The sequence below is a fragment of the Mauremys mutica genome, chromosome 1, assembly GCF_020497125.1.
Source record: "Mauremys mutica isolate MM-2020 ecotype Southern chromosome 1, ASM2049712v1, whole genome shotgun sequence".
NCBI classification, from domain to species: Eukaryota; Metazoa; Chordata; order Testudines; family Geoemydidae; genus Mauremys; species Mauremys mutica.
In genome coordinates this window covers 114,081,723-114,098,109 of record NC_059072.1, presented here as the reverse complement: position 1 = coordinate 114,098,109, position 16,387 = coordinate 114,081,723, and the positions used below count along the sequence as shown (strand labels likewise).

The window sequence follows — 16,387 nt, the reverse complement described above, 5'->3', positions numbered from 1 at the left end:
AGGGGCCCCGAAAAACTCTCGTAGGGGCCCCTGCTGGGCCCGGGGCCTGGGGTAAATTGCCCCACTTGCCCCCCCCTGGGCAGTCCTGAGTGGAGCTGCAGCCAAAGTGCCGCCGATAGCAATCACGCCTTTTTTTTCCCACCGCTTGGGGCGGCAAAAGCCCTGGTACTGAGCATCCACCAGCATATGAGAAATCAGCTGGAGTTCAGCATCTCTGAAAATAAGGCCCTGGGTGCCTGAAATCCGACAATTGCTGTAAAGAGCTAGTTTTCATTATACTGCATTAGAACACAATAGAATAGAGCATGGGGGGAGGAAGGTGATGAGCAGTGGCCTAACCTGTTTTCCTTTGACTTATTTAAAGAAAAAAGCAGGCTCTCTGGAATCCAGACAGAAGCCTTTTAAGTGTTTTTAAAAGCTATTGCTGTTGGTAGTTATTGTATCAAAGGAATACTACTCTTTGAACGTGGGGCAGCTATGGTCACTCTAGATGACTGAAACTGATAATGGGAGTCATCAGGAGTTTCAGGTTCTGTTCTTCTCTCTGTCACTGACTTGCTGTGTGACCTTAAGAAAGTCACGTATGGCCAGATTGTCAAAAATGTTGAGCTGCTGGAACTTAGTGGGAGCTCTAGGGGAGTTGTGGGCAATCAGCAGCCTCAAAAATCAGGTCACTTAGCCTCTGTTACCCAATTTGTAAAGTTCTTTATCTCTACCGCTGAAAAAGGCTGGCTGTGCAAAGCATCATTATGTAAGCCATGCAAAATTGTCATGAACATTTACCTGCTCACACACAAGACCCTCTCACCCACTGACTACCAGGAAGGTAAATTATAATAAAAAAGTTACTCACATTCCAAAAACAAATAATACTTGCTGTGTGAGAGTGGGGAAATTGAATTTTGCAAGTCTATATTATCTTCTTTTTTTTTTTTTTGAAAATTAATGTGTTCTGTAGACAAAGAGTCAGAGCTGGCTAGAACCAACCAAATGTAAAAGGAAGCATGATGCTCATAGCCACTCTAACTTGGCCACATTGCAAATATATTGCATATTAAGTCCTTGAAGTTAATACTATATCGTAATACATATAGTGTAGGATCATTCCCAATCAAAAGTGTGCTCAGAGAGTCATGCACATACCATCCTGAAAAGTTTCTAAAGTGAACTATGCTATAGAGAAAAGTAGGGATTATCTTGTATCGTGAAAGGATTGACTGCAAGATGGCACACTTTTGCATTTCTGTCTATAAATCCCAGTTTGCATGCAGTGGTGGCATGCTGAAAAGACATGAACTGCCCTGGAAGAGAGGAAAACCTGATGTTGCAAGTTTGTGTATGCATGAGAGAGAAGAGTTTTCTTGATGTAGGATAGGGTATGTGTCTCTATCTTAGTGATGAGTTTCAAAGGGCTTGAGTCTCAGAGTTTGCCTTTGGTTCAAATAAGGACACAACGTTTATCAAAATCTTTGACTTCTCTGGCCACCAAGTCTTCTCCTATGAAAGAACTGAGTCCAAACCAAAGTTTCCACCTTCAGCTCCGCTGGTAAGCAGGAGAGTCAAAGAAGCCAGAATCAGTAGGACTAAGAGACTGCACTTCTTCCGTTTAGTCACAAGGTGTTGCCCTAACAACATACATTAACTCAACCAAACAGTTTTCAAGGACCTAGAAAACAGTTATTTTAAAGTAGCCAAACTCAGAGTTCGGGGTCAGGTTGAAGTTTGCTCCATTCACTGGCAAAAGCTGACTAGCTAAAGTTGAGGTCCCAAGCTTTTTCTCTCTAAATAAATAAACAAAAACACTTGCAGGAAGCAGACTTGAGAGAAAGGGGCAGGGCTTACACTGTGAAATATGTTGGATTTGGTCACAATGCACGGTTTCTTTTTTGAAGGAATTCCTGTTTTTCTTCCTGTTTCTCCTCCATGATCCTCAAGGGCCCTGTATTGTGGCAGCATGTGGCTGGCTCCCTCTGAAGCCTATCAGTGGTGCTTCTTGGAAACTTGTTAAAAGGATAGTGGTGTACTCAAGGCCAGTAGCTTCCTGATATACCAGATAAATGCAAGCTTTCCAGGGCTGCTTCTCTCTACATTGTACTACACACCATGAGATCTCCTCAGGAATCCTTTTTGTGCATGAGTATTCATGCGTTCACTACTACAGTACTTTTTTTAAAGGATGAAACAGTTTGTCCAATGAGCTGCAGTGTGGGCATTACAATTGCATGACCTCACAGTGTACATGCAGTAATATAAAATACTACATATGCTTAACTATTATGGAAATAGTGCAGTTGGAACATAAATCAGTTTTACACAATGAGAAAACTGCCTCCAACCATATACTTCCAGCTGAGAGGCAGGATAAGTTATGCTGTTTTGTATGTTTGCTAGTTGCCCACTATTGTGTGTGATCATTTAATGAAAGTCATTAATGCAACACATATGCCTAAGGTGGCAGAGAAAAGGCTTTAAGGGGGATTTAACTCTGATGTTTCTGATTGGAGGGATAGTGTGATTTGAAATGTATCAGCTTTACTGTTGCCCTATCCTGGTTTTTGCATATAATTACTTAGCACAGGCAAAGAGGAGCACCTGCTCCCTTCCATAATGAGTCAAACATATTGAGCAATAGCATCACTTACCAAACTAGAATGTAGTAGGGTCTTTAATGTGTGCTTTGTTGTGTGAGGCACTCATATGCCATGGTGATGACTGCAGTATGAAAACCTAGATAGATATAATTGAGGAGGAGAGGGTATAACAAACCAGAGGATTAAAACACTGTTAAAAGGGAGGATGGGTTATAATTAAGAAGGAAAACAAGGGTCATCTCAGACAACTTTCTTTCTGTTGCCTTTGCTGGCTGTTTGAATGTTGGAAAACAACATTCCTTGCTGGAAACTATAACTCCCAGTGTGCACTGTGGGAAGAGAATGGGTTGTACCAGTTAGTGCCCAACACAAATTCCCAAATATGGAGAAGGAATCAATTTTGAAAGAGGCAAACAGTTGCGGAATAGTCCCATGGAGAATCAGACAGGGAGCAGGAGAGAGAGCATGAAAATGAGGTGAGTTAGCAATATGCAAATATACTGTTCAAGTGTGTCATTTAAGGAGGACAGCCAAGAATATTTTGGTCCTTGGAAGGAGAGAGCAGTGTTGTATTGGTGACATTAGAGTGGTTGCTGTGGGGATGAGTGTGATTTTAAAAACAGGATCATTGTTTCAGGGGGAGGGGGAAGTGAAAATAAGCAGCAGGAGATCAGCTCCTAAGTGACTCTGACTATTTCCATGCAAATGTCCCTGCTAATAAAGAACAAGGGAAAAGAAATAAAAGCAACAACAATAATATAATTATATTACAGGTATAGAAAACAGGAGAGAGGCAGAGTTGTTTTTAAACCAAAGGTTTGCATGAGATGCAGGCTGATCTTTCCAGAAGCTCAGCTGGATTGGTAGGCATCATAGTGTAAGTGATGGAATAAAAGTTCAGTTCTGCTCTGTAAGGCATGGGGGAATGTTTTTGTACTTATCTCTTTGTTCCTATAGGGGACAGTATGGTGCTTTGAAGGCAAACCTCCTACAGTCACCATTAGTGCCACAAACAATAGTACAGGAACTCAATAACAGGTTCACTTATTTCATTGGCAGCTTACCTGGCAAAATTAAAATATGTTGATCTTTTAGGGAGATTAGTCCTGACTCAGAGACTATGGTTGCCAACCCTCCAGGATTGTCCTGGGGACTCTCCAGGAATGAAATATTAATCTTTAATGAAAGATTATGTCATGTGATGAAACCTCCAGGAATACGCCCGACCAAAACTGGCAACCCTATCAGAGACAAGCCAACATCAGCATAGCAGTTTCTGGGAGATTATTTTATTTTTCAGAAGGAGTCCTTGTCTACATAGGAAAGTTTTGCCAGTTATACCAGTATAGTTATACTGGTGTAATGCTCCTACGTGGACACTTACTCCAGTATAAGTGTAGCTATTTTTAAGCTAAGCCAAAATAAATGAGGCTACACATACAATGGAATCAGAGTGGAGGGTTATACCGATATAACTATCAGTTTAAATTCATATGTAAGTTTATACCAATAAAACTTTCCCATGTAGACAAAGCCTAATTTCCAGAAAACAGATTGTGGTATTAGAAAGGATTAAATTCAGGGAGATCAGCTATCAGTTGTGTACAGTAAGAGGGAGATGTTGTTTTGGGGTACATCATAATGCATTTTGTGTCATATGTGGGATGTCAGTCTCTGCCTAGGTGCCCCTTAGCTGAGAAGGGAAGGATTCCCTATAATTGTGATTTTTATGCAGAAAAACAAATGAAATGAGCCTGAGTTGTCCAACGGTCTTTATTTTCATGTTTACCATCTGTAAACTCATAGGTTCCACGCTTCCCCACTCCTGCAGTAGCTCAAAGCATGTTAGAGATGCACGCACCTGTAACAAGGCTTCCTGGGGAAAATCTCTTCAAGTATTAATCCAGATCTGACCAGCACACGGTCACAGGGCCAGAGAGCTGGTCTCTGGCAATCTCTGTTTCTCCTAGTGTCTGCTGTGTCAGTAGGCTGTTAATATGAGATTAGCAGCATTAGGAAGATTTTGAGCTGAAAACAGTGAGGCCCTGCACTTGAAGAAGGATATAGTCATAGACCCACACAACATCAGACAGCAGAGACTGCAATATAAAGGGCATTGTAAGCCAAGACAAGACAAAGTGCAGCCTCTAGGACAGGTATGAGCCATGAAGTTCTGCAATATAATGTAGCATACAGCCTCATCTTTAATAGGAGCAAAGAGTCTTGTGGCACCTTATAGACTAACAGACGTTTTGGAGCATGAGCTTTCGTGGGTGAATACCCACTTCGTCGGAGGCATGATAATAGGGGAATGTGGTCCACAGAGATTATAGGTTCCAGCATACAATGTTCCATCTTGATCTGAGCGTTCTTGCTCTTTGGGTCAGGACAGAGGTGTAGAGCATTGCATGCTGGAACCTATAATTACCGTGAGCAACAGTACCATATTAAATATAAAGATGGATGGCTGCAATCTGCTTCATTTAATCCAAATTCGGTGTACCCTCAAGTTCTTGGCAAGCTATCGTTGCAGCCCAAAGTTGGGTGACGTTTGGATACTCCTGTGATGCCCCTGACAAAAAGGCTGAAAATGAAGTCCAGGTTTCCCATTTTCACTGTGTCTCAGCTATTAAAAGGACACAGCATGAAATCTAGTCTTTTAAAAAAAAAAAGAGTAAATGTCTCAGGTGCTACATCTGCCCCTAAGACCACCTGTCAATGTTTACTGTCACATTGTCCTATTTTTAAAAAGTGTTTGTTTTTCCTCGTGTTGCTGTGTGAAAGACCCACACAAACAGCAGAAATGACCGTTCCAGAGAAACAGTAAAGGTAACTAGACGCCAAAACGTTGTCAGATGAACAAAGTAAACAAACTGGAAACCTAGGGAAAACTATACTTTCTGTTCAATTTCTTTCACTTATAGTAACCTGAGGTGTTCCTTGTAAGAATATTAGGTAAAAATTCAAAAAGAAGGGTGATTGTTCAGTTGATTATGATCCTTTCTCTGCTCCATAGTAAACAAAATACCCAACAATATGCAGAACTTGAGACACAACATAGAAAGAATAACAATTACTTTATATTTTCTTTTCACTGTTTATAATAGCAATAATTACCACTGGGCTGGGTATTTCAAAGCCCTTTGGCCCAGGTCCTCAAAGGTATTTAGGGTCCTAACATCCATTGAAATCAATGGAAGATTGAAGCCTAAATACCTTCGTGGCATCAGGACTTTCTGACCAACTTAGTTAAGAGTTCCAAGGCTTCTCATTTCCCACAACCAGTCATTAATTGTCAGAAAATACTAAACGCAGGAGGTCAATATTGCTCAATAAAATCCTCTTTGCCTTACACAGCCCTGCATCACTTTGCTGTCTCTGAATCAGGGTTGCCAACTCTCACAATTATCTCATGAGTCCTGGTGATATTTGATTTGATTTTTTTTAAAGCTGAAATTAGGTTTTTAGAACATAATAGCCTGCCCCCAGCCTGGCTAATAGCCATTGATGGACCTACCTATCCTCCATGAATTTATCTAGTTCTTTTTTGAACCCTGTTATAGTTCTCTGAGAATTTCTGCCTTTTTTTTTAAAGTAAATTTTTGGTCATGGAGAAAAGCTTGACAATGTGAATCATAAATACGCCAACACCAGAAGGCAAATGAAAGGAATCTAAAATTTATTATTTTCAAATTTAATTATTTTAAAGCTAAATTCATGATTTTGGGGGGCTTAGATCTTGGGGGGCTTAGCTCTTGGGGGGGTATTTTTTTTTTTTTTTTTTGTTAAATGCTTGGAATTGTCAATACTGCTGATTAACAGGGCTGGCCCTTATTTTAAACTCAAAGTTTATCTCCATCCCTCCGCTAATTATCACTGTAAATTATTGACATCAGAAATGTTGACCTTGAAACTGAAGCTATATAAACATTAAAACATGATCTAGAATAAAGGAACAAACCCATGTTATTTCAGACTTTGTTTCTGTCTCTTTTTGCTGGGTCTTGTGATACTCATTGAAGGGTTAATTAAGGGTTCTCTGAAGTTGCTAGGTAACAGTGTCTGGCACTTAGGATAGGATCAGCTAAGAAGGGATTGTTTTGATGATGCAATGCTTCTGTCTTGTGTTTCATTAGTTGAGGGTTTCATGAGTTCAGTGTATTGCCACTCCACATGCTGCTAGGGGACTAGGTGGGAGGAATTCTGGAATAAACCAAAATTTTCCTGCTATCTTGCTCATGTAGTTGAATTTATTTATTTATTATTGAAAGAAGTTGTTACTTTTCTATTTTTCCTCTGGACTCTTTTTAATATAGTCACTCCAGAAACAATATTTTTTATTTGGGGTTTCCTCCCATATTTTAAAGATCCATGTCCTATATTAGCATTTTATTGGATTAAGAGCTATCTATGACCATCGTATGTATAAAATTAATTTGCATTGCTTTTCTTTGCCCTCGCAAACTGTTTTTCTGTCTCCTTCTCTTCCCTTCTCATTCCCTGGCTTCTCTCATGTCTTCCGGAAGGTGTCATAGCAATGTTGGCTGCAGATGAAGATGGGATTAGGTTTCTAATTAGTTTACTATCTCTGCACACAGTTGTTTACTTGTCAGCGTGGGGGAAGGGCAGCTGCAAGCAACTTTACTGCTTTCTCCCCCTTGTTGTCAGCTTTAAATGAAACCTGAGCCAGCAGAACCATCTGGAAAGGCAGGCCAGGAGTTTTCTAGACACTCTTCATTGTTGCTTTCATGCACCTGTCAACTGATAAAGTAGAAGATTCCATCACTTAGTCTTACCAAAGCTGAAATCATCTCTAATTTAGGGTGAAATCTTATAGTCACATCCATATTAGGGTTGCCATCTTTCTAACTGCTGGTAACTGGACCCCCAAGGCTCTGCCCCCTGCTCCGCCTCTTCCCCCCAAGACCCCGCTCCCATCACTTGCTCCTCTCCCTCCTTCCCCTTTGCTCATTTGATCATATCCACCTCCCTTCCCCCCCGCTCCTTTTCTCCTCTCCCCCTAGTTGTCTCCCTCTGCTCTGGGGCTGGGACAGGAGCTGCTGCACCCTGACAAGGAGCCTGCCTGCAGGTAGGAGATAGCCCCCGCTGAGCAGGGGCTGACCAGGGTTAATGACCCGGGGCCTCCCCGCGCCCCACGGTAACCGGAGTTTTGGTGTCCAGTCAGTACATCCGACTGGACTTTCCTGTTGAAAACTCCCATTGAAGACTTTCCTTCTTTAAAACCTCCAGTGATGGAGATTCCACGACCTCCCCTGGAAGCCTATTCCAGAGTGTAACTACTCTTATAGTTAGACAGTTTTTCCTAATGTCTAACCTAATCTCCCTTGCTGCATATTCAGCCCATTACTTCTTGTCCTACCTTTAGTGGATATGGAGAACAATTGATCACTGTCTACTTAATGACAGCCCTTAACATAGCTGAAGATTATCAGGTCCCACTTTAGTCTTTTTTTCTCAAGACTAAACATGCCCCAGTTTTTTTAACCCTTCCTTGTAAGTCACGTTTTCTAAACCTTTTATCATTTTTGTTGCTCACTTCTGGACTTTCTCCAGATTGTCCACGTTTCCTAAATTGTGGTGCCCAGAATAGGACACAGTGAGCCAGCTGAGGCCTCACCATTGCCAAGTAGAGTGGGACGTTTACTTCCTGTATCTTACATACAACACTCCTGTTAATACACCCCACAGTGATATTTGCCTTTTTTGCAACTGCATTCCATTTTTGACACTATAACCCCTGGTCCTTTTCAGCAGGACTGCCTTCTAGTCAGTCATTCCCCATTATGTAGTTGTACATTTGATTTTTTTTCCTTCCGAGGTGAAGTACTTTGCACTTGTCTGTATTGAATTTCATCATGTTAAATTCAAACCAATTCTCCAAGGTCCAGGTTGTTTTGAATTCTAATCCTGTCCTCCAAAGTGCTTGCAACACCTCTAAGCGTGGTGTCATCTTCAGATTTGATGAGCATACTCACCACTCCCTTATCCGAGTCAGTAATGAAAATACTGAATAGTACTGGTTCCAGGACTGACCCATGTGGGACCCCACTAGCTATGTCCTCCCAGTTTGACAGTGAACCATTGATGACTATTTTTTGAGTATCCTCTTTTAACCAGTTTTGCACTCACCTTATAGTAATTTTATCTAAGCCACATTTCCCTGGTTTTCTTATGAGAATGTCATGTGGGACTGTGTCAAAAGCTTTACTAAAATCAAGATATATCACGTCTACTGCTTCCTTCCCCCCCACCATTCCACTAGTCCGGTAACCCTGTCTAAGAAAGAAATTAGGTTGGTTTCACATCCCTGCTGGCATTCCCTATAACCCTCTATCCTCTAGGTCAGTGGTCTCAACCTTTTTACGCCCAAGATCACTTTTTCAGTTTAAGGGCAATCCAGGATCTACCCTGCCCCCTTCCCTGAGGTCCTGCCCCCTTCCCCAAAGCCCCACCCACTCACTCCATTTCCTCCCATCTCCATCACTCGCTCTCCCACACCATCACTCACTTTCACTGGGCTGGGGTAGGGGGTTGAGGTTCGGGAGGGGGTGTGGGCTCTGGGCTGGGGCCGAGGGGTTTGCAGTGTGGGAGGGGGCTCTGGGCTGAGCCTGGGACAGGGGGTTGGGGTGCAGGAGGGGGTTTGGGCTGCTGGCTCCAAGAGGGGGCTCAGGGTGGGGGGTTGAGGTGGAGCGTCCCGCCAGGCAGCTCCCGGTTGGCAGTGCAGCAAGGCTAAGGCAGGCTCCCTGCCTACCCCGGCCTCACACCGCTCCCTGAAGGGGCCAAAGTGCCCCTGTGGCCCGTGGGAGTGGGGGGAGCACGTGGCTCCGCACACTACCCCTCTCTGCAAGCACCACCTCCACAGCTCCCACTGGCCACAGCTCCCCGTTCCCGGCCAATGGGAGCTGCGGGGGCAGTGCTTGCAGGCTGGAGCAGCACACAGAGGGAGACCCCTGCCCCCCTGCCCACGGGACTGTGCTGGCCACTTCTGGGAGTGGCGTGGAGTCAGGGCAGGCAGGGAGCAAGCCTTAGCGGCAGCCCCGCTACACCACCAGAGATCATGATCGACTGGGAGATCCTCTAGGATTGACCAGTCGATCGTGATCAACCAGTTGCTGACCACTACTCTAGGTGCTTACAGCCTGATTGTTTAATAATTTGTTCCTGTATCTTTCCAGGTATTGAAGTTAGGCTGACTGGTCTATAATTCCCCAGATCCTCTTTGTTCCCCTTTTTTAAAGACCGGTACCGTGTTTACCTTTTTCTAGTCCGCTGGGACCTTGGCCATCCTCCATGAGTTCTCAAACATAATTGCTAATGGTTCCAAGATTGCTTCATAGATGCTATAATCTAAGTTGGTGCTCATTTCTCAGTATTAACCCACCATTAGGAGATTCATGCCTGCCTGAAAAAAGACAATCACAAACCAGAAAAGCAGACCTCTCTCACCCTGACTCCTCCAATGCCCAGGCTATCCATGTATATCCCTGGCTGATTGTGGGGCAAGAGCGGGTGGTGTGCTCTTTTCCAATCTCTTGACCATGCCTCTGTCTAAAGTGGCATAATGGTAGTCATAGCAATAGTGCTTAAGGCCAGAAGGGACCACCAGATCATCTACTCTGACCTCCTGTATGTCACAGGCCACCAACACCACCCGCACACGAAACCCACAATTGGAATTAGACCAAAGCATACAGCCACACAGGAGATTAAACTACGATGTGCCACGGGCAGAAAATAGGAGGGACTGAGGTGCACCAATGCCTGAGACCCCTGAAAGTGTCAAGAAATTGAGAGAAACCCAGATAATTCTGGCAAGTGATTCACACCCCACACTGTAGAGGAAGGCAGAAAAATCTTACTGCCAGTCTGACCTGCGGAAAAATTCCTTCCTGAGCAGTTCTCAGATACCTTTAGCTTGTGTACCACTTCTTAACCTACAATTTGTCTCAGGGACACCTCTTCTCTCTATTCCAATCCCTCACCTTCCCAGAGGTACTTGTGGCACCTTAGAGACTAACAAATTTATTTGAGCATAAGCTTTTGTGGGCTACAGCCCACTTCATCAGGTGCATAGAATGGAACATATAGTAAGAAGATATACCGTATATACATACAGAGAACATGAAAAAGTGGAAGTAGCCATACCAACTGTAAGAGGCTAGTTAGTTAAGATGAGCTATTATCAGCAGGAGAAAAAAAACTTTTGTAGTGATAATCAAGATGGCCCATTTTAGACAGTTGACAAGAAGGTGTGAGGATACTTAACATGGGGAAATAGATTAAATATGTGTAATGACCCAGCCACTCCCAGTCTCTATTCAAACCCAAGTTAATGGTATCTAGTTTGCATATTAACTCAAGCTCAGCAGTTTCTCGTTGGAATCTGTTCTTGAAGATTGTCTGTTGCAAAATTGCCACCTTTAAGTTTGTTACTGAGTGACCAGAGAGGTTGAAGTGTTCTCCTATTGGTTTTTTAATGTTATGATTCCTGATGTCAGATTTGTGTCCATTTATTCTTTTGCGTAGAGACTGTCCAGTTTGGCTAATGTACATGGCAGAGGGACATTGCTGGCACGTGATGGCATATATCACGTTGGTAGATGTGCAGGTGAATGAGCCCCTGATGGCATGGCTAATGTGATTAGGTCCTATGGTGGTGTCATTTGAATAAATATGTGGACAGAGTTGGCATCAGGCTTTGTTGCAAGGATAGGTTCCTGGGTTAGTGTTTATGTTGTATGGTGTGCGGTTGCTGGTGAGTATTTGCTTCAGGTTGGGGGGCTGTCTGTAAGTGAGGACTGGTCTGTCTCCCAAAATCTGTGAGAGTGAGGGATCATCTTTCAGAATAGGTTGTAGATCTTTGATGATGCACTGGAGAGGTTTTAGTTGGGGGCTGAAGGTGACAGCTAGTGGCATTCTGTTATTTTCTTTGTTGGGCCTGTCCTGTAGTAGGTGACTTCTGGATACTCTTCTGGCTCTGTCAATCTGTTTTTTCACTTCAGCAGGTGGGTATTGTATTTTTAAGAATGCTTGATAGAGATCTTGTAGGTGTTTGTCTGAGGGATTGGAGCAAATGCGGTTGTATCTTAGAGCTTGGCTGTAGACAATGGATCGTGCGGTGTATCCTGGATGGAAGCTGAGGCATGTAGGTAAGTATAGCGGTCAGTAGGTTTCCAGTATAGGGTGGTGTTTATGTGACCGTCTGATGAAGTGGGCTGTAGCCCACAAAAGCTTATGCTCAAATAAATTTGTTAGTCTCTAAAGTGCCACAAGTACTCCTGTTCTTTTTGCGGATACAGACTAACACGGCTGCTACTCTGAAACCTTCCCAGAAGTGAATATAATGCTTTCCTACAAGAAAAGCAACATAAAGATGCTATTAAGGACACCATATAAAAATAAACTTGTTTTAATGTTACAGATGAGGTGGCTTGATTCTTCCCCACATTTTTTATCTGTGCTGTTTCTTTCCTCTCATTGACTGAGGGACTTTATATTTATGATGACTGAATCCCCTCTCGCTGGCTGAGTTATGAGGTGAAGAAAGAGACACTATGCTATGTCACCAGGCTGCTTTCACATTGCTAGGCCAGTCAGGGGTTAACAAAGAAGCTGTGTTCCGTGAAAAGACAATTTCCACTGAAGAGTTTCACCACCCCACAACTAAATTATGAAGCTCATTGTTATCCATGAACAATAGCTGGCTGTGTACAGGATTTAATGGGTTAAGTGGTAAATCCTCTACAGAAGGCCAAATCCATAATAGAGATTAAGTGGGGAAGATTCTCTCAGTCTGATCCCCAGAGAAATGTTTCATGCTGTTACATGGATGGATATGCCTATAAACACCATGAAAACCATCAATAGGTAAAGTGCTGTGGGTTGAATACACTCTATTTGATGATACACTGATCTGTGTGGAACAGCAGCAGCCTGAGTTAACGAGCCAGAGGACACAAGGATTTCCCAGCCCCTGCAGCATGATTAGGGCCAAGGACAGGGAGAATCTGCACCATGCTCCCTTCCTGCTTTGGTGAAGGAGGATGGAACACTCTTGTTTACTGTCTCTTCCTTCTGCCCAATCTCTTTCCTTCTTGAGGAGAGCCTTGCTGTTTCTTTGCCCCCTTTACTCCATTGGAGAATAAGGCTGTGACAGGAGCTTTTGGAAACTGCTCTGAAGGTTTCTCTGAGTAGACATCAGCCTTCAGCTGTGGTTTGTACCAAAGCTGTCATTCCGTGCTCGCATCTGGCAAAGACAGCTGCCAGTCAGGATGGAGAAGAACACTCACTATTGTAAGCATCTTCAGGTAGAGGAGCCATCCAGCCTCCAACCCACAGTTTCTCCACAACTGCATAGACCCACGCTGTAAGCACAGATACATACATTCCTCAACACACATACTCACTGTATGTACACCCTATCAGAAACACATACAGGCCTCAGCGCACACACACACACACACACACACCATTTTCCCAGAAGTCTCATGATATTTGGTGTTTTTCTTAAAGCTGCTGGAATCAGGAGACTTTATGAGAATCTTAACTTTCTTTTTTGTTTTTAATTATATTTCTAGCCCTCCTAGTGTGAATAAAAGCTTGAAAATGCGAAGTGAGTGCACCCCAAATGATCTGGAATGAGAAGGCAATTAAAATAACTCAAATTATTTTTTTTTTAAATCTTTTGATTTTTACTTCAGTCTTGTTATTTTGGGGAGCATGATTTTTGAGGCTGGCGGTATTGCACACATATAACCATCTCCCATACGTACCCAGACACACACCTCAACAACTGATCTTTATACTCCCTCTGCCACATACATTAGCTTCCACACACACCTCTGCTAACACATACATGGATATTCCCATCCTTTTCACGCGCACACACATTCATGCTTATAAGCCCTCAATGTCATCTGCCCATGCACAAGGGCCCCAACATGAACAAACAAACCCTTCTGGTAGTTCAATTAGATTTCCAGGTGTTTAGAGATGATAGGAAAATCAGTTGAGATCAACCATGTAGCTCAGAGAGGAGAATTTTGCCTGGAGTTTGGTTTTCATACATTTCTGTCATGTTTTCTTCTTGCTGTCTTTCTTCTCCCCTCACCATTTGCTGCCCATTGTTTCTCTTCTCAGCACTTTTTCTTTTTTGTTTCCTTAACTCACTTTTTGTCATCCTCCTACTCTACGCTTTGCATTTATGTCTCTCTGTCTTACTCCCTTGCTCACTCTCTTCTTTCTCCTTCTGACTCTCTGCTCTTCAGTTGTTGGTTTACCAGGACTCCTCACATTTTGCAACACTGGAGATTGCATTTGGCTGTCTGCTATGTTTTGCACCCCCTGTGATAGAGGCTATTGTTATGGGTCTCTACCTGGCGAGCCCTACAACAGAAACCCTTCCTCACCCTCCTGGCTGGCAGCTCTCTGTAGGAGACAGTAAGAACAGGGATAAAAGAAACCAGACAATCAAATTCCCTTGATAAAATCATGCCTGTAGCTGCTTACAACCTAGAAGCAGCAAGTAAGGAACAGGGCATTGTGGGAGGGGAGTGATTAGAGTGAGCGTACTCTCTGTGACCTCTTTTACGGGTGCTGGCAATCCATCTCCTCCTTGTGCCACACCAGGAACCGTGTCCACGGTGACGCCTCCCCTCCGGAAGACTTGAACTCTGCCTCCATCACTTTCCTTTGATTTCTCAACTCGGAAATAATCTTGAGCGAGTGGCTTTGAGCCAGACCAAGAGAAAAGCAGCTTTATGAAGCTTTATCCTTTTGGAGCTGCCATTCGCTGCCTTGGTGTCTTTGAGCGACTTCTAGAGGGACTGCATCAGAGACCCCAGAAGGAGTTAAAGTAAGCTGGAACATTAGAGAGTGACCTTTTTATTCAAAAGATGTCTCCCCTTTGTGTATAGTCAGATCTGCTGAGTTTAGTGACACAAAGAACTTTGCTGTTATTAGCCCTGAAGAGCCAACACCCCTAAGAGAATGAGAAATGCAGCAGGATTCTGTTCCACCTTCTACAGCCTCAACAGAATTGCCTACTATGTTCCATTCAGTTACACCTGTGTAAATGCATTGACAATGTTACCGAGGGCCTAATTTGGCCACCGAATAATTTATCACTTGTGATTATGAATAAGAGAGGAGGAACTCAGCTTGAGTCTGATATCCTAGCCAGAGGTAGTAGGGATGGCAGTTAAAACACACCCATCTTTATTTGTAAATTGAGCATATTTGATCTGGAGAGACAATAAACATAGAACCCACTGACTTCAGTTGGAATTGTGGTTGCTCATCACCTCTGAAAATTAGGCCACAGATCCATAAAGGGACTTAGGCATTGCAGCGCATAGGATTGCAACACTAAGTTCTAGGTGCCTTGAAAATCACAGGGCTCCCCAAAGCCTGGTTTAGGTGGCGAGGCTCTCTGCGCAATGCATGGAAAGACATAGGCACCTGCGAATGGGATGCACAAACAGGGAACTGCCTACGCTAGCCAATGGGAGATGCCAAGAAGAGGGATATGCTAAGCCCCACCCATTTCAAGGAGTTTGGTGCCTATGTCCAGGCTGCAGGGAGGCACCTATTTCTGCTTGTGATCCACAGCCAGGAACCTTTCTCCTGGAGTCAGGTGGCTTTGGCACTGTAAACGGGCTACTCACCGCCGCAGCGCCTCCCGCTGGTTTTTCTGGGGAATTAGCTCTTTTTCAGCCTGGAGCGCCCTCTGCTGGCCAGTGATCCGCCTGTTTTCTTATCGGCCCCGGGTCCCTCCCAGGACCCCGGTGCCCCTTTAACTGGGTTTCCCCCTCCCAGGGAACCCCCACCCTACTATCCCCACTTTGCCTCAGTAGTGGCCACTGACAGTCATGGTCTAGCCCCACACCCTGGGGCAGACTGCAGCATCGGCCCACTCATCACAGGCAAAAGGGGTTTGGACCTGCTGCTTTACCTACTCCTGGGTTGTCCCTTGCAACCCCCAGTACCTCTTGCCCTTTTCTAGGCCGCAGCCTGGGGCTTTCCAGGCTGGAGCTTCCCTAGCTCCTCAGCCCTTCCCCAGCCCTGCTTCACCATAGGTACCTTGTCAGCCTCTAAGCAGCCAGGCCCATCTCTCTCTGGAAGCAGAGAGAGACTGTCTGGGCTCTGGCTTCCCTGCCTTCTTATAAGCCCCAGGGCTTCAGTTTGGGGCGTGGCCCCAGCTGTGGCCACTTCCTTACTCAGCCCAGCTTCCAGAGCCACCCCTCTCAAGCCCCGGCAGGCAGCTTTTCAAGCCCCTCTGGGCAGGAGCAGGGTCCACCCTGCTACAGGCACCCAAGCCATTCTTGGAAGAAATGGCTTAGGCTCCAGCCTAACTCTGCATGAAATAGCCCATTGGGGAGACAGCAGCCCTCCTTTACAACCTTTAGCCCTGTGGTTAGAGCACTTACCTGGGAGGTGGGAGACACTGGTTCAATTTCCTGCCCTGCCTGTACAGGAAGTTCCCTGCTGGTACCACTAGGGTTATAATGGTTTCAGGACTGGATTCACTGACAGAACTACTTTCAGAGAAATGACCGTAGTCAGTCCTGGCTGCTGCTGTCACAGTGAGTGCGCAGAGCTCCCCATCTGTTATCACCAAGGTGCAGATGCTGTAAGTGGATAGCTGTGGTGAGGCTGGAATCTGAGCCTGGCTGCAGGATGGAAATGCTATTCGTCAGCATTGGGCACAAGGTCTTTGCTGCAGCTTTAAACTCTTTGCAAGGACACCTGGCTGCAAGGCCGGCACCAGACCCCAG

The 16,387-nt window shown here is 44.4% G+C and overlaps 1 protein-coding gene across 1 annotated transcript in view; it reads left to right on the top strand.

Annotated features, from left to right (window-relative positions):
- The window catches only part of MICAL3 (microtubule associated monooxygenase, calponin and LIM domain containing 3), a 346,852-nt gene that overhangs the window by 64,539 nt on the left and 265,926 nt on the right, over positions 1–16,387 (top strand). The window lies entirely within an intron of this gene.